Here is a 25,306-nt window from a genome sequence, read left to right as displayed (position 1 = left end):
CTGGTATACTGAAAATGAGATTGCCTAAGAGTCATTAGAGACCCAAAGCCTAAAAAGTCCAGCTATACCTGGGAGATATCTCTGAAAAGCAATCACCCATAGGGGCTCTAAACACAAGTAATAAAGATACTCACAATAAGAAATATTGAAGTATCAGCCCAGGAATTAAAGCAAAAAATAGCACCAACAACAGAATTAAAAATGAGAAGACACCTTGGCAGGACACAAATCCAGACTTCCAGCTCACCAAAGACAAATTTTGGGGGAAACGAAGTTGAAAAGTCTGATAATCAACCACGTTTATACCCTGAACTGATAGCACAAGAAGTAACAAAATAGATGAATGAGGCTCTAGAAAACTTCAAAACAGAAATAACTACCCAGGTAACTACAGAAATGGTGAGCAGAGTGAAAGACATGATTAGACTCTAGAACAGAAACAGATAAAAAAAATAGTTGAGTTCAGGACCATGATGGAAACCATGAATGCCCAGCATAGGAAAGAAATGGAATCCATGAAACAGATTCAAACATATATCCAGAAGATTAAAAACTCTATTGAAACCATACACAGCAGACTGAGCCAATCTGAAGGCAGAATATCAGATACAGAAGACAGGATGGCAGTCAGTGACCATGAAAAGAGAGATCTCTTAAAACTAGTAAGGGACCACAAGAAATCAATCCAACAGCTCCTAGATGATGCAGAAAAGAATAACATAAGACTGATAGGAGTCCATGAAAAATCAGGAGAAAGTACAAATGACATAAAAAAACTGTTCACAGAAGTATTAGAAAACTTCCCAGACAGAGGTAGAGAATTTGACATACAGATAAATGAGGCATATAGAACTCCAACTAGCCAAGATAAAAATCTGCACCTATAATACAATAGTCAAGATCCCAGAAACCCAACAGAAGATCCTACAAGCAGTTAGAGAAAAGAAATAAATAACATACAAAGGAAAGTCCATCAGAATAAGAGCAGACTTCTCAAAATAAAACCTCAAGTCAAGAAGAACAGGAAGTATTCCAGGCCTTAAAAGAAAATAACTTTCAATGTAGATTGTTGTATCCTTCAAAATTATCTTTCAAAATTGATGGGGAAGGCCATTCCACCACTCCCAGCTCAGAGGAGGGGGCTTCCGGGCCACTGTTCCACTGCTCCCAGCCCCAAGATAGGGGCTTCCGGGCTGCTGTTCCACCACTCCCAGCCCAGAGGAAGGGGCTTCTGGGCCACCGTTCCACTGCTCCCAGCTCAGAGGAGGTGAGCATGCAGGTGCCAACAGCACTCACACCCTCCCCCACACCTAAATGAGAAGACATGTAAACAAGTCTCAAAAAAAATTCCAGATCACCTACAGCAACCCCAAAAGGAAATGACATGGAACACTCTGATACTCAACCACCTGGACCCACTGAACTGGCAAGAAAAGAGGATCTGTACAATGTATTTTCTTTTCTTTTTTTCTTTGGTACCAGGGATGGAACTTGGGTCCTTGTGCTTATGCAGCAGGTGGCAAAACCACTGAGCTAAATCCCTGGCCCTATCAAACAAAAGAAGATCTCAAAAAAATGAAATCAGAACTAATTTCTCAGATAACAGCAGAGATTGTGCTCATAGTGGAAGACATGATTAATAAATCTAGAGAGGACCTAAGGAACACAATGGAACCCCAACATAGGAAACAAGTGGAATTCATAAAACAGATGCAAACAGATTTCCAGGAGATCAAAAACTCCATTGAAAGTCTACACAGCAGAATGAGCCAATATGAGGACAGAATTTCAGATATAGAAGATAAGATTGCAATTAGTGACCAGAAAAAGAAAAATTGCTTCAAAATTATAAGGAACCACAAGAAATCAATCCAGCAGCTGCTAGATGATGCAAAGAAGAATAACATAAGACTGATTGGAGTCAATGAAGAAACAGGAGAGAGTGCAGATGACATTAAAAATCTGCTCCCAGAAGTAATGGCAGAAAACTTCCCAAGCAGGGGAAAAGAACTGGACATATAGATAAGTGAGGCATATAGGACTCCAAATAGCCTTGATCAAAAAAAAATCTACACATAGGCATATAATTGTTAAGATTCCAGAAACACAACAGAAGAACAAATTTCTACAAGGAGTTAGAGAAAAGAAACAAATCACATACAAAGGAAAGCTAATCAGAATCACAGCAGACTTCTCAATGCAAAGCTTCAAGGCAAGAAGAACTTGGAGTGACATATTTCAAGGCCTAAAGGAAAACAGCCTCCAACCCAGATTGATGTACCCTGCAAAACTCTCCTTCAAAATTGATGGAGACATAAGATACTTTCATGACAAAGAGCACCTTAGGAACTTCATGAATACCAAACCAGCACTCCAAAAAATTTTAGAGAATATCCTAGGAATAGACAATGAGGATCACAACCCCAGGAAGCACAGCAGAATGAACCTATCAGGCACAACAAGAAATTAAATGTAAAGGGGGAGAATCCAACAAAAAGAAAAAGTCATGACAATGATAAGTCAATACGTATCAGTTATAACTATCAATGTTAATAGTCTCAATTCACTAATCAAAAGAAATAGACTGGCAGAATGGTTCAAGAAGCAAAATCCAACAATATGCTGCATACAAGAAACACAATTAATTCAAAAGGAAACTCATAGACTGAAAGTTAAAGGGTGGAAAACAATACTCCATGTGATGGGAACCTGGAAAAAAGCAGGAGTAGCTATCCTCTTGGCAGATCAAGTAGATTTCAAACCAACACTGATTAAGAGAGATGAAGAAGGACACTACATCCTTGTAAAGGGAAGAATCCAAGAGGAAGAGATGACAATCATAAATATCTATGCACCAAACACTAGTGCACCCAACTATATAAAACAAATATTAAGACATGAAAAGTCATATATGCACTAATATTTTAGTAGTGGGGGACCTCAATACCCCACTGTCACAAACAGATAGATCAACTAGACAAAAAATAAGTAATGAAATACTAGAACTCAATCAAACTCTTGAGCAAATGAACTTAACGGATGGTTACAGAGTGTTCCACCCCACAAAATGAGAATATACATTCTTTTCAGCTGCACATGGGTCATTCTCAAAAATAGACCACATACTCCCTCATAGAACATGTTTAAGTAAGTGCAAAGGAATTGAAGTTATCCCCTGTATATTATCAGACCATAGTGCGATGAAATTGGAGATCAATAGCAAAAGAAACTGGAAAAATTTCATAAACACATGGAAATTGAACAACATACTTCTGAATAACCAATGGGCCACAGAGGAAATTAAAGAAATCAGACAGTTCCTACAATTAAATGACAATGACGATACCACATATTGGAATCTATGGGACGAGGAAAATTCATGGCAGTGAATACACATATTAGGAATTCAGAGCAAGCCCAATTAAACAACTTGATGCTGAACCTCAAGCTTCTAGAAAAAGAAGAGTTGGACAAACCCAAAGCACATACAAGGGAGGAAACTATAAAGATCAGAGCAGAAATTAATTCAATGGAGACTAAGTGAACAATACAAAAAACTAATGAAGCTAGAGTTGGTTCCTTGAAAGAATAAATAAAATTGAGAAACCCTTAGCCAACCTTATCAGAAAAAGGAAAGAAAAGGCCCAAATCCATGCAATTAGGAATGAAAAGGGTGAAATTACAACAGACCCAGCAGAAATCCAGAGGATCATCAATACCTACTTCCAGAAACTATACGCCAATAAGATGGACAATACAGAAGAAATGAACAGATTCCTAGATACATATGTATTTCCAAAGTTGAACGAAGAAGACCTAAAAATTTAAAAAACCCAGTATCAACCAATGATATTGAAAATGTAATTAAAGACTTACCAACTGGAGAAGGTTCCAGAGCTGTGGCATGCAGAGGGTGGTCTGTGATCTCGCGCAGGTTGGGTGTGCATGCAGCTGCTGGTCCAGTGGCCCATGCTGCTCTGGTCCATGCTCATGGAGAGCATGCTGGGTCCTGTCCTTGCATGCATGCCTGCTGCTCTGGCCTCTGGTCTGACCCAGCCCAGCCATGGCTTTAGCTTTGGAGGAGTTGCAGAATGATCTAGAAGAGGTAAAGGTATTGTTGGAAAAGACCACTAGGAAGAGAGTACGAGATGCCCTGACAGCTGAAAAATCCAAGATTGAAACAGAAATAAAGAATAAGGTTCAACAAAAATCACAAAAGAAACCAGAATTTCTTGACAATGAAAAACCAGCTGCTGTGGTTGCTCCCATCACAACAGGATATACTGTGAAAATCAGTAATTATGGATGGGATCAGTCAGATAAGTTTGTGAGAATCTATATTACCTTAACTGAAGTTCATCAAGTTCCTGCTGAGAATGTGCAGGTGCATTTCACAGAGAGGTCATTTGATCTTTTGGTAAAGAATCTAAATGGGAAGAATTACTCTATGATTGTGAACAATCTCTTAAGACCCATCTCAGTGAAAGGCAGTTAAAAAAAATCAAGACTGATACAGTTCTTATCTTATGTAGAAAGAAAGCAGAAAACACGCAATGGGAATACTTGACTCAGGTTGAAAAAGAATGCAAAGAAAAAGAAAAACCATCCTATGATGCTGAAACAGATCCTAGTGAGGGATTAATGAATGTTCCAAAGAAAATTTATGAAGATGGAGATGATAATATGAAGTAAACCATTAATAAAGCCTGGGTGGAATCAAGACAGAAGCAAGCCAAAAGAGATACAGAATTTTGAGACTTTTAAGTCCTTTGGAGAACTATTATGTGGAAATACTGATATTTCCAATAAAGAAATGTTGGTGAGCTGCAAAAACAAAAACTTACCAACTAAGAAAAGTCCAGGTCCTAATGGATTCACCCCTGAATTCTATAAGACATTTAGAGAAGAACTACCACCACTATTGTTTAAACTCTTCAATGAAATTCAAAGGGAAACAATACTTCCAAATTCATTCCTGGAAGCAACCATCACCTTGATCCCCAAAGCAGAGAAAGATGCAACCCAAAAAGAGAACTATAGGCCAATCTCACTAATGAACATAGATGCAATAATCCTTAATAAGATACTGGCAAACAGAATGCAGAAGATCATCAAGAAGATCATACACCCAGACCAAGTGGGATTCATCCCAGGGATGCAGGGATGGTTTAACATATGCAAATCAATCAATGTAATACACTATATCAATAGAGCCAAGGACAAAAACCATATGATTATCTCCATAGATGCAGAAAAAGCATTTGACAAAATCCAACATGCATTTATGATAAAAACCCTACAAAAATTGGAGTAGATGGTCTCTACCTCAAACTGATAAAAGCCATCTATGAAAAACCAACAGTCAATATTATACTAAATGATCAAAAACTGAAATCCTTCACACTAAAATCAGGAACAAGACAAGGATGTCCACTTGTTCAATATAGTTTTGGAAACATTAACCATTGCAATTAGACAAGGGAAATAAATAAAAGAAATAAAGATAAGAAATGAAGAAGTCAAATTCTCATTATTTGCAGAAGACATGACAGTCTATATAGAAGACCCCAAGAACTCCACCAAAAGTCTTCTGGATTTAATAACCAAATTTAGTAGTGTAGCTGGATACAAGGTCAACACACAAAAATCAATAGCTTTCCTCTACAGGAACAACAGACTGATTGAGACAGAAATAGGGCAAACAATTCCTTTCACAATAGCACCCAAAAACTGAAATACCTAGGAATCAACCTAACAAGAAATCAAAGACCTCTTTCTGAAAACTATAGCACTCTTAAAAGAGAGATTGAAGATGATATCAGAAAATGGAAAGACATCCCTTGCTCCTGGGTAGGAAGGATCAATATAGTGAAAATGGCCATACTTCCAAAGCTGTTATATAGATCCAATGCAATCCCAATTGAAATCCCACCAGCATATTTCATGTACCTTGAGAAAACAATCCAAAAAGTTCATTTGGAATAAGAAGAGACCCAGAATAGCAAAAGCAATTCTAGGTAACAGAGACATGGCAGGGGATATCATAATCCCCAACTTGCAACTATACTACAAAGCTAATGTGATAAAAACAGCATGGTACTGGCAAAGAAACAGACCTGAGGACCAGTGGAACAGATTACAAGATGCCAAAACAACTCCAGATACACTCAGCCATCTCATTCATCTTTAATAAAGGAGCCAAACACCCTCACTGTAGGAAAGATAGTCTCTTTAATAAATGGTGGAAAAATTGGGTTTCAACTTGCCAAAGATTAAAAGTAGACCTATATCTCTCACCATGCACTAAACTAAAATCAAAATGGATTAAAGATCTAAATATTAAAATAGAAATGCTGAACTGGCTGGAACAGAGGTTGGGTAGAACTCTTGAAGACATTGGTGTAGGAAAAGATTTTATAAATAAAACCTCAGTTGCTCATGAACTAGCACAAACAATCAATAAGTGGGATCTCTTCTTGTTAAAAACCTTCTGCACAGCAAGACAAACCACCAGCAGTGTGAAGAGACAACCCACAATGTGGGAAAAAATGTGTACCTGCTGTTCTTCAAATAAAGGTCTACTATCTCAAATCTATAAAGAACTTAAAAAGATCAGACCTTCCAAATTTAAAGACACAGTCTGAAAATGGGGGTCTGAAATGAACACATATTTCCCACACAAAGAAGTAAAAATAGCAAGCAAACGTATGAAAAAATGTTCAACATCACTGGTCACTCAAGAGACGCAAATGAAAACAATGCTGAGATTCCACCTCCCTCCAGAAAGAATGGCTGCTATCATGATATTAACCAATAACAAATGCTGACGGGGCTGTGGGGAAAGGGAAACCATGCTTCACTGCTGGTGGGAGTGTAGACTGGTGCAACCACTGTGGAAATCAGTATGGAGATACCTCAAAGAACTAGGACTGGAAGTCCCATTTAACCCAGCTATTCCCATGCTGGGCATCTTCCTCAAAGAATTAAAAGTATCATACCACAGTGATATATGTGCATCCATGTTCATAGTAGCACAATTTGTAATGGCTACTTGGAAGCAGCCCAAATGTCCATCATCTGGAGCCTGGATCAAGAAAATGTGGGGTGTTTTTTTGTAAAATGGAGTACTACTCAGCCATAAGAAATGAGAAATTAGAGACATTTATAGCTAAATGGATGCACATTGAGGTGATACTCTTAAGTTAAATAAATAGGACACACGTGTAAATACCAAACAGTTTCTCTAGTGTCAGAAACTGAAAGTGTAAATAAGGACTAAAAGGTATAATAGATAATGTGAAGTAGGAAGGAAAGGGGTAAAGGGGAAGGGGAAGTGGGAGGGGTAGCGGAAAGGAAAGAAGGGAATGGAATTAATATGAGAAAATGAAAAAAGGAAACAAAGCCTTTGTAAATAGTGAGGCATGGAGGGGTTCAAGGGAGGTCAGGGGAAGGGGGAAAAATAGAAACCAAGAGAGATTATGTAAAGGTACAAATTTCCAATGATGAATGTCATTATATTGTATACCTAAAATGTACCAATGATTAAAATGAATAATTGATAATGTAATATAGGAAGAGAAGTTTCAAAGGCATAGGGGAAGTGGGAGGGGCAGGGGAAAGGAAAGAAGGGAAAGGAAAAATTATGAGAAATAAAAAAATGGAAAAAAATTCTTTGTAAATAAGGAAGGGTGTAGGGGGGTGAAGGGAGGGCTGGGAATGGGGAAAAAATAAGAACCAAGATACATCATGTGAAGGTACAAGTTCCCAATGAGAATGTAAATGTATTGTATACCTACAATGTACCAATAAAAGAATTTAAGGGAAAAAATTGATGGGGAAATTAGATACTTCCACGACAAAGAACACCTGAGAAATTTCATGAACACCAAACCAGCACTTCAAACAATTCTAAACAATATTCTAGAAAATGACAATGAAGGTCACAACTCCATGAGGCCCAACAGAGGGAAGCCACCAGGCAATTCAAGAAACTTAAGGGAAAGGGGGAAAAAAAAAAAAAAAAGAGCCAACAACAGTAAAACATCATGACAAGAATGAGTCAATATTTATCAATTATAACCATCAGTGTTAATGGCCTCAATTCACCAATCAAAAGAAGTAGACTGGCAGGATGGATTAAGAAGCAAAATCCAACAATATGCTGTGTACAAGAAACACATGTAATTCAAAGAAAATTCATAGACTGAAAGTGAAAGGATGGAAAACAGTTCTCTTTGTGACAGGAACCCAGAAAAAAGCAGGGGCATCTCATTTGCAGTAGATTTCAAATCAAAACTAATTAGAGAGACAAAGATGATCACTACATCCTTCTGAAGGGGACAATCCAAGAGGAAGAGATCACAATCATAAATATATATGCACCAAATACAAATGCCCTCAACTATACAAAGCAAATATTAATGGACATGAAAAACCAAATAAGCACTAATACAATTATAATGGGAGACCTCAATACCCCACTCTCAGAAATAGATCAACTAGACAAAAAGTCAATGACAAAATTCTACAACTGAACTAAGCTTTTGAACAAATGGACTTAATAGATGTCCACAGAGTGCTCCACCACACAAAATCAGAATATGCATTCTTTTCAGCTGCACACAGGTCATTCTCCAAAATAGACCACATGCTAGCTCTTAGGACATGTTTAAGTAAATGGAAAAGAATTGAAGTTACCCCCTGTATATTATCAGATGATAGTGCAATAAAATTGGTTGTCAATAGCATTAGAAACTGCAAAACCCCCACGAACACATGGAAATTGAATAACACTCTTCTTAACAACCAATGGGTCTCAGAGGAAATTAAAGAAGAAATTAGACAGTTTCTACAAGTAAATGATAATGCCAGTACAACATACAGGAACCTATGGAACACGATGAAAGCAGTTCTACGAGGAAAATTCATAGCAGTGAATCCCCATATTAGGAAAACTGAGAGCTCAAATAAAGATTAAAATTTACTTAGAATGAATGCCACCTTAATTTCAATAGACAAAAAGCTTACCGCAGTATAACTCCATTCCTATTTTCAAGTGTGCTCTTATTGTCATAAAATTGTACCTTCGCACATATGAACAAATCAACACAAATTTTTAATTGCTGCTTTGTACAATTGTCTTTTAAATCAGATAGGAAAATAATAAGTTATGAATAAAATATATTCTTACTATGTTTTATACACTTGTAGTTACAGTCTGCAGTGCTCTTTATTTCTTTGTGTATATTCAAGTTGTTTATTGTCTTTCTCAGCTCATAGCATTTCTTTTGATGTTACTTGTAGGGCACTTGTGGTAGCAATGAATTCTGTCATTTTTTATTTATCTTGTGATATCTTAATTTGTCCTTTATTTTGTGATGGATAGTTATGCTGCACATAGAATTCTTACTGGGCTATGTATTTCTTTCAATAGTAAATTATCTCCCTCCACTTTGTCTTCTATGGTTTCTGATGAAGATTAATGGTGAAACTGATTTTATCCTGCTTGAAGACTGTTGACCTTATTGGATGCATAGATTAATGTGTTTCAAGTATTCTCTTTCTCATACACCATTATGTGTGTGTTCATCTAGTTAATAATGTTGCATGTTTCTCTGAGGCTCTTCATTTTTGTTCATCTTTTTTCTTTTTTTCAGATTGCATAATTTCTTTCTATCTGTCTTCAAAGTTATTCATTCTTTCTTCTGCCAATTCAAACCTACTGCTGAGCTCTTCTAGTGGATTTTTCATTTCAATTATTATACTTTCCAATTTCATGATCTATTAGACTCTTTTCTATACTTTCTACCACACTATTGATATTTTTAATTTGTGCCCAGATTAATATCACACCTTCTTTTACTTCTTTAATCATGGTTCCTCTTAGTCTCTGGAATATATTTATAATGCCTACTTTGAAGTCTTTATCTTTTACGTCTGACATCTGGTCAGTCCAAGGAAGTTTCTGTTGACTGTTTTTTTCCTCTCAGTGTAAGGGTGATATATTTCTATTTCTTTGCATGTTTTATAATTGTTTGTTTGAAAGTAGACATTTTAGATTGCATATTGAATATATTATAGCAAATTTAGGTACCAGCCCTTTTCCCCAAAGTGTGTGCTATTTTTATTTGCTTGTTAATTTTTTTAATGACTAAGTGGATTATTTTAGTGCAGCTTCTTTCACTCTCAAAGTGTGAATCACTCCCAAAGTGTGGAACTTCAGACTTGCTCTCTGTGAAGTGCAGTTTTGAGTACTCTCACAGGCACACTTAAATACCAATGGTCTTAGCAGACCTCCCTTGTTCATTTCCCTAAACACAATTACATTTTAAGCTCTAATAATGCTGGTTAATTGGTCTATTATTTTCTCCAATGTCCTAGGCATAAATGCTTTTCAGACACACCTTATCAATTTTGGTCTCCTTTGAAAGGGTAGTTTCTGAGGTCAGAGGTTTTGATGACCTGGGACCACCAGAAATTGCCCCACAAGGGTCCCTCTCATCTGCCTCCTTCCTCAGTTCTCTTCTGCCAAGCAGGCAAACTATAGTGTAGCCAGTATCCTCAGCATCTTCCCAGTTTTCTTTCACCACAAGGTCCATCGATTTTTAGAGTACCTCTCGGCTTGAACTTCTTCACTATTTTGCAAATGAAGTTGGTTCTTCTAGAAATTTAGATATTCTTAAAGAGATTCAAAGATGTCTGAATTATGATCTGCTTCTTTTTCAAGGCAAATCTCTGAGCCAAGGCTTTAAAAACTGATGTAGGAACAATTGAATCTTCTCTGAATGATACTCCCACTTTAGATGCTAAGCACTAAGTGGAGGGGAAACAGCAGTTCATGTCTCCTTAGAGTCCACCTGGCATCATGAAAGCAAAGGCAGGGGAAACTAGGGCCTGATTATTCTCAACAGCACCTACCCAAGGTAGAGCTCTTCTTCCAGCTGTTGGAACTGGATAGATGAAGGGGGCCCCAACTTCTCACCCAGTCTCACCTAGAAGGTAGTCTCAATAACACATGGAGTAGAGGTGATAGCAGCTATAGAGGATGGGAGATACTGATAACTTGCCCTGCCCATGAAGATAGGCTGCCTTCTGAAAACTTGGGGAAGAAGGTGTCCTGTGATTTTGGCTACCAATTGCTGCTTGTCTAGCTGACTTGGGAATGGGAATAGAACAAAGAGTCCTGTTTCAAAGACAGCAGATTCATTATTCTTACTAAGTTTTAGTAGATTTTCTAAAGTACTTATTTCTTTATTTGCTTCATTGTCTTATGACAATTTAAATAATTGTTTTAAAAATAATTTTTACTGTTTTTTTTTCTGGGAAAAGGTATAGGAGCTCGTCACATTACCATGTCAAAGATGGAGGATACAGATTGTTTTATTTTTACAGTCTAGATTGTTGCTACACAGGTCAAATGGTGACACGTCCCATGAATGGACTGTTTAAGATGTTGCCCCCCCCTTTCTTCTCTTTATAATAGCTTCTAGTCAGCTGGTTTTCACATTTACTGTGACTGTGAGACTGCTGTTTTTCAAGGGTAGCATTGACTTACATAGAGGGCAAAAGATTATAGACCAAATTAAAACACTACAAATTTTAGGATTTTGAAGATGCAGTCATTTTTCACATCTTTTTCCTGTTTTTGCTGGAAGTTATTATTATTTCGCAGGAGTAGTCCTGTGTTATTTATGTGATGTACAATGATTTTCTCCCAGTTTTTGGTCTTTTTACTTTCCTAACTGCATTTTTCATAGTTCAAAATTTTATTTATTTTTTTCTTTCAGTGCTAGAAGTTGAACAACATGAATTATACTTCCAAGCCCCCAAATTTGACTTTTGATGTAATAAAGTTCATCGATTTTTGTTAATGGAATGTGCTTTAGATGTTGTGTTTAAGAACTCTATGCTTAGCCATAGGTCCCAAAGTTTTTCTTTTTGTTTTTCTATAAGTTTTGTACTTAAATCTGTAATCCACTTTGAGTTAACATTTGTATTAGGTGTGAGATTTAGGTGAAGATTTGTTTGTGTTCAGCTCAATTGCTCCATTGTTGAAAGGTTGTGTTTATTCTACTGCATTGTCTTCATACCTTTGTCTAATATTAGTTGGGTATATTTTCATGTGTCTATTCCTTAGTTCACTTCGGTTACTTAGTTTATGTGCAATCTCTCCATTAATATTAGGCACCCTGATTATTATAGCTATATAATATGCCTTAAAATCAGACAGATTGATTTCTCCCACTATATTCTTTTTCAAAATGTTTTAGTTATTCTGCATTTCATGTAATTTAGAATAATTTTATCTATATCTACAAAATTCTTTCTGAGACTCCAATACACATACTGTTATACCTATAAACCAACTAGGGGATAAATATCATCTATATTATAATGACTCTTCTAATTCATAAACCCAATATGTTTTTACATATTTAAACATCTTATTTCTTTCTAAATATCTTAGTTTTCAGTATACAGTTCTATGCATGGTTTGTTATGTTTAAATCTACGTATTTAATTTTTGAGTGACTATAAGTGAAATTGTATTTTTAATTATGGTATTTAAGTGGTCATCATGAGAACTTAGAAATAAATTCATTTTTGTACATTTTCTTGTATCCTGCAATCTTGTTGAGTTCATTCATTATTTATTAGGCATTTTTTTCTTTTTAGATTTCTTGGAATTTTCTCTGTAAACATTTCACTGCAAATAGGGTCAGTTCCTATCCAATTCTATTACTGTTTCACATGTGTCTCTTTGTCTAGCATCCAGCCTTATGTAAATGAGTGGAGAGAGCATATACGTACATTTTGTTTCTGATCTTAGGTGGAGAACATTTAGACTTTCATCATTAAGTAGTGGTGAGCAATCTCAACTGTAGGTTTTGGTATATGCCCTTAACAAGGTTGAAGAAGTTTCTTTATTCTTACTTTTCTGAGCATTTTTAACATTAGTGAGTGTTACATTTTATTAAATATATTTCCTGTAACAACTGATATAATTGTGTGATTTTTCTTCTTGAGCTTCTTAATACCATGGGTTACCTTGATTAATTTTTGAATATTTAACCAGTCTTCTATCCCTGGAATAAAAATGCACATTGTGCATATTTCTTTCTATAATTCATTTTATATATTTCTGAGTTCTATTTGGTAATATCTAGTTAAGAATTTTCATATCTATATTCATCATGAATATTGGACTATAATTTTCTTTTTGTGCTGCCTTTATTTTTTGTTTGATATTAGAGTAATGTTAGCTTCACAAAAATTATCTGGGAGGTGCTCCCTCTCCATTTCAAATTTTGTATAATTGGTGTTAATCTTTCTTTAATAAACATTGGGTAAAATTTCCAGTGAAATTATGAATACAGAGATTTCCTTCTTTGCAATTTCTTTAAATTATGAATTCATTTTGAAATGGTTATAGAAATGTTCAAATTATCTATTTCACAGCAAATGAGTTGTGGTAGTTTGTGGGGGTTTTTTGGAGGGATTTATCTATTTCCTATGTTATTGAATTAATAATATAGTGTTTGTATTAAATTTCCTCATTACCTTTTTGATGTTTGCAGTTTCTGTAGTAATATTTGCTATTTCTTTAGTAACTGGTAAATCTGTATAAGTAATTTGTATTGTCTTAACTTTTATCTGTCTTGCTAGTGGTTTCCTAAATTTCAATGATCTTTTCAAAGAACCAGTTCTTTATTCATTGCTTTTCTTTATTACTTTTTTGTTTTCCATTTTATTGTTTTCTGCTTTTTTCTCTCTCATTTTCTTGTCCCTACTTGCTTTCTCCCCCCACCCCCACCTTTACTTTTCTTTCCATGCTTTTCTGTGCTTGGCATTGGGGGTTGAACCCAGGGCTTTTGCACTGAGCTACATCTCCAGCAGTTTTTTACTTTATTTTATTTTTAAGTTTTGAGACAGCATCTTGCCAAGTCACTAAGTTGCTCAGGCTGACCTCAAGCTCATAATCCTACTGCCTTAGCATTGGGTTTATTAAAATATTATTTTTCTAAGTTCTTGAGTTGGGAGCTTAGGTTATTGATATGAGATTTTTGCTCTTTCTACAGAGTGTGAAGTAAATGCTATTAATTTCCCTTTCAGCTCTGTTTTCTGTGTGTCTCACAAATTCTGATACACAGTTTGTATTTCCATCTTCATTCAGTTTAATGTGTTTTTATTTCCTTTGAGAGCCCTTCTTTGACCTTTGAATTATTTAGAAGCGTGTTTAGTTTCCATGTTTTTGGAGATTTTCTGTTAATTTTCTCTAATTGATTTTCTAATTTAATTACTTTATGGTCAGATAACCCATGCTGTATAGTTTCAATTCTTTTAAATACGTTGAGATTTGTTTTTTGGTTCAGGAAATATTCTACCTTGTATATGTTCTATAGTTGAACTTTTCTATAAATGTTGATTAGATATTATAGTTTGATGGCATTTTTGAAGTGTTTAAATATCCTTGAAATTTTTCTCTCCATTTGTTATTTCAATTTTTTAAAAATGCAGAACTGGAGGTTGAATTCAGAGCCTTTCCACTGAGATATAGCCCAGCCTTTTTAAATTTTTATTTTGAGACAGAGTCTAGCTAAGTTAGTAAGTGGCCCAGGCTGAGCAGGAACTTGCGATCCTTCTGCCTTCAGCCTCCTAGAGTACTGGGATTATAGGCATGCACCGTATAGACAGCTGCTATTTTAATTATTGCAAAGCAAATGTTGAAAGCTCCAACTCTAATTGTGCATGTTTATTTTCCCTTTCAAGTCTATCAGTTTTTACATCACATATTGTCATCTCGGTTTTTTGATACCTATACATTTAGATTGCTCTCTTCTTGGTAGATTGACCCTTTTATTGTTACATTACATACTTTTTTGTATCTGGTGATTTCTGGTGGTTTGAATACTACTTTATATGGTACTATTAATTTAATTTAATGATTCAATAATTTAATGATTAAATGATTGATTAATTTAATGATTGATGATCTATTCATTTAATTTAATGTGTTTTCTATAAGTTTGCATATATCTTTTAAAAATTCATTTACTTTCCACTTGCCCATGTCACTATATTCAAAGTGTTTCTTATAGACAACATAACTACATTTTTAATCCACTTTGTCAGTTTTACCTTAATTAATATATTTAGATCCCTCCCATTGAATGAAATTGTTGATGTGTCAAGATTAAGGCTGCCCTACCGAGGTCCTGAGTCACAGGGAAGACAACAAATCACCCCACTGCAGACAGGCAGCCAGCTGGTTCCACACTACAAAGACGCAGAGGACACCAGACTACCAGACCAAGGTATGGAGTCCCAGGGTTCTGGCCCAGAGGGAGGGGCTTCTGAGCCACCATCCTACTGCTCCTGGTCCAGAGGAAGGGGCTTCCCAGCCACCATCCCTCTAGCTGCTCCCAGCCCACAGGAAAAGGCTTTTGGGTCACGATGCCTACCGCTGCTCCTGGCCCCTGTCCCACCTCACCCAGCTCCGAGGAGGTAATCCATGCAGGTGCTAACAGCCCCCCACCCCAGGCAAAAAGAGAAAACACATAAATAAGTCTCAAAACCAGACTTCCAGATCACCTACAGCAACCCCAAAGGGAAATGAGATGGAACACTATGATACTCAAACACCTGGACCCACTGAACTGGCAACAAAAGGGGATCTGGAAAAAATGAAATCAGAAATAATTTCTCAGATAACAGGAGAAATTGTGCTCCTAGTGCAAGACATGATTAATAAATCTAGAGAGCAGCTCAGGAACATGATGGAATCCCAAGATAAGAAACAAACGGAATCCATAAAACAGATGCAAATAGATTTGCAGGACATGAAAAACTCCATTGAAAGTCTACACAGCAGAATGAGCCAATGTGAGGACAGAATTTCGTATATAGAAGATAAGATTGCAATTAGTGACCAGGAAAAGAAAAATTGCTTCAAAATTATAAGGGAACATGAGAAATCAATCCAGCAGCTGCTAGCTGATGCAAAGAAGAATAACATAAGACTGACTGGAGTCAGGGAAGAAACAGGAGAGAGTGCAGATGACATAAAAAAATCTCTTCACAGAAATAATGGCAGAAAACTTCCCAAGCAGGGGAAAAGAGCTTGATATACAGATAAGTGAGGCATATAGGAATCCAAATAGCCTTGATCAAAAAAAAATTTACACATAGGCATATAATTGTTAAGATTCCAGAAACTCAACAGAAGAACAAAGTTCTACAAGCAGTCAGAGAAAAGAAACAAATCACATACAAAGGAAAGCCCATCAGAATCACAGCAGACTTCTCAACACAAACCATCAAGGCAAGAAGAGCTTGGAGTGACATATTCCAAGCCCTAAAAGAAAACAGACTCCAACCCAGATTGATGTACCCTTCAAAACTATCTTTCAAAATGGATGGAGAAATAAGATACTTTCATGACAAAGAGCACCTTAGGAACTTCGTGAATACCAAACCAGCACTCCAAAGAATTTTACACAATATCCTAGGAACAGACATTGAAGATAACAACCCCAGGAAGCAAAGCAGAATGAACCCATCTGGCATGAGAAGAAATTAAATGGAAAGGGGGAGAACCCAACGAAAAGAAAAAGTCATGGCAATGACAAGTCAATATGTTTCAGTTATAACTATCAATGTTAATGGTCTCAATTCACCAATCAAAAGAAATAGACTGACAGAATGGGTCAAGAAGCAAAATCCAACAATATGTTACATACAAGAAACACACTTAATTCAAAAGGAAACTCATAGACTGAAAGTTAAAGGGTGGAAAACAATACTCCATGTGACAGGAACCCCCAAAAAAGCAGGAGTAGCTATCCTCTTGGCAGATCAAGTAGATTTCAAACCAACACTGATTAAGAGAGATGAAGAAGGACACTACATCCTTGTAAAGGGAAGAATCCAAGAGGAAGAGATGACAATCATAAATATCTATGCACCAAACACTAGTGCACCCAACTATATAAAACAAATACTAATGGACATGAAAAGTCATATATGCACTAATACAATGGTAGTGGGGGACCTCGACACCCCACTGTCACAAATAGATAGATCAACTAGACTAAAAATAAGTAAGGAAATACTAGAACTCAATCGAACTCTTGAACAAATGAACTTAACAGATGTTTATAGAGTCTTCCACCCCACAAAATCAGAATACACATTCTTCTCAGCTGCACAGGGGTCATTCTCAAAAATAGACCACATACTCACACATAGAACATGTTTAAGTAAGTGCAAAGGAATTGATGTTATTCCCTGTATATTATCAGACCATAGTGCAATGAAATTGGAGATCCATAGCAAAAGAAACTGGAAAAATTTCATAAACACATGGAAATTGAACAACACACTTCTGAATAACCAATGAGTCACAGAGGAAATTCAAGAAGAAATCAGACAGTTCCTTCAATTAAATGACAATGACAATACAACATATTGGAATCTATGGGACACAATGAAAGCAGTCTTATGAGGGAAATTCATAGCAGTGAATATGCATATTAGGAAAACAGAATGAGCCCAATTAAACAACCTGATGTTGAACCTCAAGCTTCTAGAAAAAGAAGAACAGGGCAACCTCAAAGCTCATACAAGGGAGGAAATTATAAAGATCAGAGGAGAAATCAATGCAATGGAGACTAAGAGAATGATACAAAAAAATCAATGAAGCCAAGAGTTGGTTCTTTGAAAGAATCAACAAAATTGACAAACTTTTAGCCAACCTTGTCCGAAAAAGGAAAGAAAAGGCCCAAATCCATGCAATTAGGAATGAAAAGGGTGAAATTACAACAAACCCAGCAGAAATCCAGAGGATCATCAATACCTACTTCCAGAACCTATATGCCAATAAAATGGACAACACAGAAGAAATGGACAGATTCCTAGATACCTATGAATTAACAAAGTTGAACAAAGAAGACCTAAAAATTCTGAACAACCCAATATCAACCAATGAAATTGAAAATGTAATTAAAAACTTATCAACTAAGAAAAGCCCAGGCCCTGATGGCTTCACTGCTGAATTCTACAAGACATTTAGAGAGGAACTGCTGCCCCTACTGTTTAAACTCTTCAATGAATTTGAAATGGAAGCAACACTCCCAAATTCATTCCTGGAAGCAAGCATCACCTTGATCCCCAAAGCAGAGAAAGACCCAACTGAAAAAGAGAACTATAGGCCAATCTCACTAATGAACATAGATGCAATAATCCTTCCTAATATACTGGCAAACAGAATGCAGAAGATCATCAAGAAGATCATACACCCTGATCAAGTGGGATTCATCCCAGGGATGCAGGGATGGTTCAATATACGAAAATCAATCAATGTAATACACTATATCAATAGAGCCAAGGACAAAAACCATATGATTATCTCCATAGATGCAGAAAAAGCATTCGACAAAATCCAACATGTATTTATGATAAAAACCCTACAAAAATTGCAATAGATTGTCTCTACCTCAAACTGATAAAAGCCATCTATGAAAAACCAACAGCCAATATCATACTAAATGGTCAAAAACTGAAATCCTTCACACTCAAAACAGGAACAAGACAAGGATGTCCACTATCACCACTCTTGTTCAATGTAGTTCTGGAAACATTAGCCACGGAAATTAGACAAGAGAAAGAAAAGGAATAAAGATAGGTAATGAAGAAGTCAAATTGTCATTATTTGCAGATGACATGATACTCTATATAGAAGACCCCAAGAACTCCACCAAAAGTCTTCTAGACTTAATAACCAAATTCAGTCAAGTAGCTGGTTATAAGGTCAACACACAAAAATCAATAGCTTTCCTCTACACCAATGACAGACTCACTGAGAGAGAAATAGGGCAAATAATTCCTTTCACAATAGCATCCAAAAAACTGAAATACCTAGGAATCAAAGTAATGAAAGAAATCTAAGACCTCTTCTATAAAATCTATAGCACTCTGAAAGGAGAGATTGAAGATGGTATCAGAAAATGGACAGACATCCCCTGCTCCTGGGTAGGAAGGATTAATATAGTGAAAATGGCCATACTTCTAAAACTGCTATATAGATTTAACGCAATTCCAATTGAGATCCCAGCAGCATGCTTCATGGACCTTGAGGAAACAATCCAAACCTTCATTTGGAACAAGAAGAGACCCAGAATAGCAAAAGCAATTCTAGGTAACAGAGACATGGCAGGGGGTATCACAATCCCCAACCTGCAACTCTATTACAAAGCTACTGTGATAAAAACACCATGGTACTGGCAAAGAAACAGACCTGAGGACCAGTGGAACAGATTAGAAGATGCAGAAACAATGCCAGACACACTCAGCCCTCTCATCATCAACACAGGAACCAAACACCCTCACTGGAGGAAAGATAGTCTCTTTAATAAATGGTGCTGGAAAAATTGGGCTTCAACTTGCCAAAGATTAAAACTAAACCTGTATCTCTCACCATGCACTAAACTAAAATCAAAGTGGATTAAAGATCTAAATATTGAAATAGAAACTCTGAACCAGTTGGAACAGAAGTTAGGTAGAACCCTTGAAGACATTGGTGTAGGAAAAGATTTTATGAACACAACCTCAGTCACCTGTGAACTAGCACAAACAATCAACAAGTGGGATCTCTTCCTATTAAAAGGCTTCTGCACAGCAAGAGAAACCACCAGCAGTGTGAAGAGACAACCCATAATGTGGGAAAAAATGTGTACCTGCTGTTCTTCAAATAAAGGTCTACTATCTCAAATCTATAAAGAACTTAAAAAGATCAGACCTTCCAAATTTAAAGACGCAGTCTGAAAATGGGGGTCTGAAATGAACACATATTTCCCACACAAAGAAGTAAAAATAGCAAGTAAATGTATGAAAAAATGTTCAACATCACTGGTCATTTGAGAGATGCAAAGGAAAACAACGCTGAGATTCCACTTCACTCCAGAAAGAATGGCTGCTATCATGAAATCAACCAATAACAAATGCTGGAGGGGCTGTGGGGAAAGAGGAACCCTGTTCCACTGCTGGTGGGAGTGTAGACTGGTGCAAGCATTGTGGAAATCAGTATGGAGATACCTCAAAGAACCAGGACTGGAAGACCCATTTGACCCCACTATTCCACTGCTGGGGAACTTCCCCAAAGAATTAAAAGAATCATACCACAGTGATATATGTGTGCCCATGTTCATAGCAGCACAGTTTGTAATAGCTAAAACTTGGAAACAGCCTAAATGCCCATCAACTGGAGACTGGATCAAGAAAATGTGTTTTTTTATAAATGGAGTACTACTCAGCCATAAAAAATGAGAAATTAGAGACATTTATAGCTAAGTGGATGCACATTGAGGGAATACTCTTAAGTGAAATAAATAGGACACACATGTGTAAATACCGAATAGTTTCTCTGGTGTGAGAAACTGAAAGTGTAAATAAGGACTAAATGTATAATAGGTAATGTGAAATAGGAAGAAAAGGGACAAAAGGGAAGGAAGTGGGAGGGCTAGGGGAAAGGATAGAAAGGAATGGGATTAATATGAGAAAATGGAAAAATAGGAACAAAATCTTTGTAAATAGGGAGGGATGGAGGGGTTGAAGGGAGGGTTGGGCAAGGGTAAAAAATAAGAACCAAGAGAGACTATGTAAAGGTGCAAATTTCCAATGATGAATGTCATTATATTGTATACCTAAAATGTGCCAATGATTAGAATGAATGATCGATAATGTAAAATAGGAAGAAAAGGTCCAAAGGGGTAGGGATAGTGGGAGGGGTAGGGGAAAGGACAGAAGGGAAAGGAAAAATGATGAGAAATGGAAAAAATGGAAATAAAGTCTTTGTAAATGGGGAAGGGTGGAGGGGGTGAAGGGAGGGCTAGGAATGGGGAAAAAATAAGAACCAAGATGCATTATGTAAAGGTACAATTCCCAATGAGAAATGTAAATGTGTTGTATACCTGCAATGTACCAATAAAAGAATTTAATACAAAAAAAAAAGATTAAGGCTGCCATTTTTGTGGTTTTTTCTATGTATTCTGTTTTTGTTTTTATTCTCTACCTCTTCATGGGTTATTTTAATATTTTTTAAAATTCCATTTTGAGGGCCGGGGATTTAGCTCAGTGGTTTTGCCACCTGCTGCACAAGTGCAAGGACCTGAGTTTGATCCCTGGTACCTAAAAAAAAAAATACATTTTGATTTGCATAGTGCTTCTGAGGTGTACCTTCATAGAAGTTAGTGGTTGTTCTGGATATTACATTATATAAGCTTACTTTTCAAATTTTACCAGTGTCATCATTATATCAATTCTAGGAAAGTATACAAATCTACCTCTTTTTACCTCCTTTTATTTCTTCCCAAATTATAATGTTGAAATAGTTACTTACAAACATTTATAACTACATTAGAATATTACAATTTTTTCTTCAACTGTCAAACGTAGAAAACTCAAGAAAATGAAATTCTATTGTATTTTCCCATAGTTTTGTTTGCTGTGTTTTTTCTTCCTTCTTGTGAAGATTTATTATTTTTTCTTTTCTATTTAGAGACTTTTTAAATCATTCTTTTAGGGTAGGAATGTTATGACAAATTCTCTTAGTTTTCTTTTCTGAAAATATACTGATTTTCCCTTCATTTCCAAGGGATATTTTGATTGGATACAAGATTCTGGGTTAACAGTTCATTTTATTAGGCCATTGAAAAATGTGTCACTTTTTTGTTTTTACCACTATAGTTTTGAATGAAGAGTTTACTATTATCAGGGTTTTATTTTTCCTTACCATTTCTCTTGGTCTCCTTTTTGAAGTTTGACTGTGGTATTTATCAGTGTGAGTTTCTTTTGAATTATCTAAGCTTCAAATAGGTTTTTCAATCTGCAGTTTTGTCTTTTACAAACTATGTGAAGTGTTTTGTATATATCAACACTGCTATGCTTGTTTTTAAATTTTATTTATTTTTATAAGTACATGTTTGCAGTTCATACAGTTTTTAGCCATTATTTCTTCACATACCTTTCCAATACTGCCTTCTTTCTTTTATTCTTCCAGAACCCTGATGCCATGAATTTGGGATTTTAAAAATTTTATTTTTTATTAGTACTTCTTTGCAGTACATAACAATTTAATTTTTTTTTCATAATGATTTAGTTTATTGTGGGGAGTTGGTACATGTACCTAATACGTCTTAATTCTTTTTTCTCTCTTGTTTTTTGTTTTTCATCCCCTAACTTTCTCCTCTTTTCCTGTTCCTTCCAACTATTGGTGCCCTCTCTAATTGCAAAAGCTCTATTTTTGTCATTTTTTTCCATCCCCCTCCCTCTATGTCTTAAAATATGGCTCAATATATCACTGAGGGTATCTTACATTTATTTTAAGAAAATTTTCTTTGTTACTTATCCTAAGTAATTATTATCATTCTGTTATTTATTCATTTGTTCTCTTCTCTGTCTCCTTCAATTTGCTGTGAGCCTGACAACTGTGCTTTTAAATTTCAGTTATATTTTTGTTTTAAAATTATCATCTCTCAAATAAACAATATGCATCCAAATCCCCTTAGTAGATCTTTGTTTTTTATTTGGTGGCATTGTAGGTAGGAAGTCATGGTGGTTGAAGACAAACCCTGATAGCCTTCTGTCTCCTTCTTAAAATACAGATGAAAGTATATGTAATTAGGATGATAAACATATTTAGATATCGATCTATACAGCGTGCCCCACACATAGATGCGTGTGTGTGTGTGCGCGTGCACGAGCTAGGGATTGAACACAGGTATTTCTTATCTAGCTACATCCCTAGCCCTTTAATTTTTATTTTGATACAGGGTCTGGCTAAATGGCTAAATTGCCTAGGCTGGGCTCCATCTTTCATTTGTTCTGCCTCATCCTCCTCAATGCTAGAAATACAAGCATATGCCACCAGGCTGGCCGAGATTTTTAACCTACAATACCTTGCCCTATTTTCATTAAAATCATCTTATCTGTAACGTAACCCACTTCACTTCGAGAGCAGCTGTGCTTTCCACGGCCAGCCAGGTGCAATTAGAAGCACAGCAGTTCATGTTCTCTGCTGAGAGGAACAGGGAGCACTGGTGGCACAGCATCTTGACGCCACTCTCAACTGAATCCAGACAGGCTCGCTAACCTCTGCTTTGATCTGTGACTTTTCAACAAGGTCATATTGTCCTCCCTCCTTCAACTCTGAGTCTCAAAAGACTTTAGTCACACTCATAAAGATTCCGACTGGACCACAGGCAGAGGAGCAGTCTCCCAGAGTGGGCATCTTAGAGCAGTGGAGGGCCAGGAGATGACAGCCAGCTCTGTGGCTGGTGTCTGTGCTACAGGAAGTGAGGCTCTTCTTGATTGGAGGGGGGAAAACCCTTCTTACAAGTGCTTGTTCAATGTAGATTATTTTGACAAAAACATGTTTGAATAATCTGCGTTATGTAGTGACAATGACAAAATTTTATTTATGAGCCTCAATTGCTGGTAAGACACACACAGTGTGGGTGGCCTGGTTTTTCTGCAAGGCAACTGGACAGCCAGCATGTTCTCCAGGCCCTTGTTCCATCACAGCACCAAAGAGAGGAGGGAGGTAGAATTGAGAAAGAAGCCTTAGAGACTTGGGTCTCAGTCTCCAGAGGCAGTGTGTGATAGATATCTGGATGTATTGTACTCAAATGAATAGCTCCGTCCCTTTTCTGCCAGAGTGACAGAACCAAGGAGAGAATACTTTAGTTTCCAGGGGAGGAGAGAGGAGGAGAGAGAGAGAAGAGGCGAGGTTAGGTGAGGAGAGGCGAGGCCAGGCAGGGCGGGGCAAAGAAGGAGGAGGAGGACAAGGAAGGGAAAGGAGGAAGGAAGGAAGGAAGGTAGGTAGGTAGATGTTGAAGGAGAAGTATGACGGTGGCCAGGAGAGCCCAGAGACTGCAGACTTGACAAAATGGCACCAGAAGAAATAAAGCAGCTGCCTCAAGGACCACCCCCAGGGCAGAGGGACCACTCAGCCTTGTATGGCAAGTGCAGGAACAGCTGGGCTCCAGCTCTGAAGCTGCCTGGAGTTGGCGTCTCCAGCTGCCTTTCCCTACCTTGACCCCTGTAAGCCACTGGCAGGCACTGGTACCCAGAGAACCTGCTTGAAGTGTATGAAATTTGGTAACATTGGTTGGTCATCTGTACCACCAGCTTGGCATAACTTAGAGCTCTCTCTCAATTTCTTTCAGAGAATCCTTGAGCATAACAGCTGGAATGATGCAGTTGCAGATTTGGGATTTTCAATCTCTCTCTCTCTCTCTCTCTCTCTCTCTCTCTCTCTCTCTCTCTCTGTCTGTCTGTCTGTCTCTCTCTCTGTCTCTCTCTCTCCCTCTCTCTCTCTCTCTCTTTCCCTCCCTCCCTCTCTCCCCTTAGTTGTTGAGATCTTTATCAATTAAACTCTTACCCAGAACTTACTTAGTCTATAAAAGAGGAGGGGGTGGAGCTTCTCTATATGAAAGGCAGACAGGGTGGTGTTGTCCAGGAAATGCATATTAGCAGAAGGTAGGAGACACTGGGTTCCTATTCTGGTCCAGTGTCTGTGGAAGCTCCCTTCAGTGGGTACTTCATAAAGGGCTCCCATGCATAAGATCTCTTCACTCCGCTTTCTCATTAGGCCTACCAGAAAGGTAGACTGTGGCAAGGCTGAATTTTATCTGAAGTTTGAATCACCTCACCCTTATATATTCTTTTAAAAAGTCTGCAGAGGGCTGGGGATTTAGCTCAGGGGCTCCTGTGCCTGCCTCGCAAGTCCACGGTCCTGAGTTTGATTCCCAGTACCCAAAAAAAGTCTGCAGAGAACTCCTCTTCACAAATCTTAGCTAAGAGTCACCAGTGCCTCCTGTTATACTGTGAGGAGACCACACACAAATGCTTCAAATCCCCCGTTTCATTGCCTCATAAATGATGGAATTTCTGAACTGCTTGTCCTCACTGATCAAAGAGAAAACAATGCTTATTAATCAAATTTGATGAAGCTTCTCTCCTTCCAGGTCGCTGGGTGCTGGGCTTTGGACGCTCCAGCCTGAGCCAGCACACAGGGTCTCCTTAAGGCTCCTCCTGGAAAAGTCTGGCCTCAGAGTAAACCCTCCAACTGGCTGCTCAATCTCATCACCAAATCATGCCCTGCCCCACCCCAAGTTCTCTATAACCTTTTTTACTACTCTATAAAAGAAAATGCTCAACAAACCCAAACCTGCAGGTCTCTTTTCAGTATGTTGATCTCATTTCCTTTGAATATATACTCAGAAGCAGGAAAGCTGGATCATATGGTGAA

At 37.1% G+C, this 25,306-nt stretch overlaps 1 pseudogene; it reads left to right on the top strand.

The window, feature by feature from the left end:
- Positions 1–4,035: 4,035 nt before the first annotated feature.
- Positions 4,036–4,796, top strand: LOC147824632 (calcyclin-binding protein pseudogene; annotated as a pseudogene).
- The last annotated feature ends 20,510 nt before the right edge of the window (positions 4,797–25,306 follow it).

The sequence above is a fragment of the Heterocephalus glaber genome, unplaced genomic scaffold (genome assembly GCF_053883595.1).
Source record: "Heterocephalus glaber isolate CG9 unplaced genomic scaffold, H.glaber_assembly_v1.0 deba00001532, whole genome shotgun sequence".
Classification (NCBI taxonomy): Eukaryota; Metazoa; Chordata; class Mammalia; order Rodentia; family Bathyergidae; genus Heterocephalus; species Heterocephalus glaber.
This window is presented reverse-complemented; position numbering and strand designations above follow the sequence as displayed.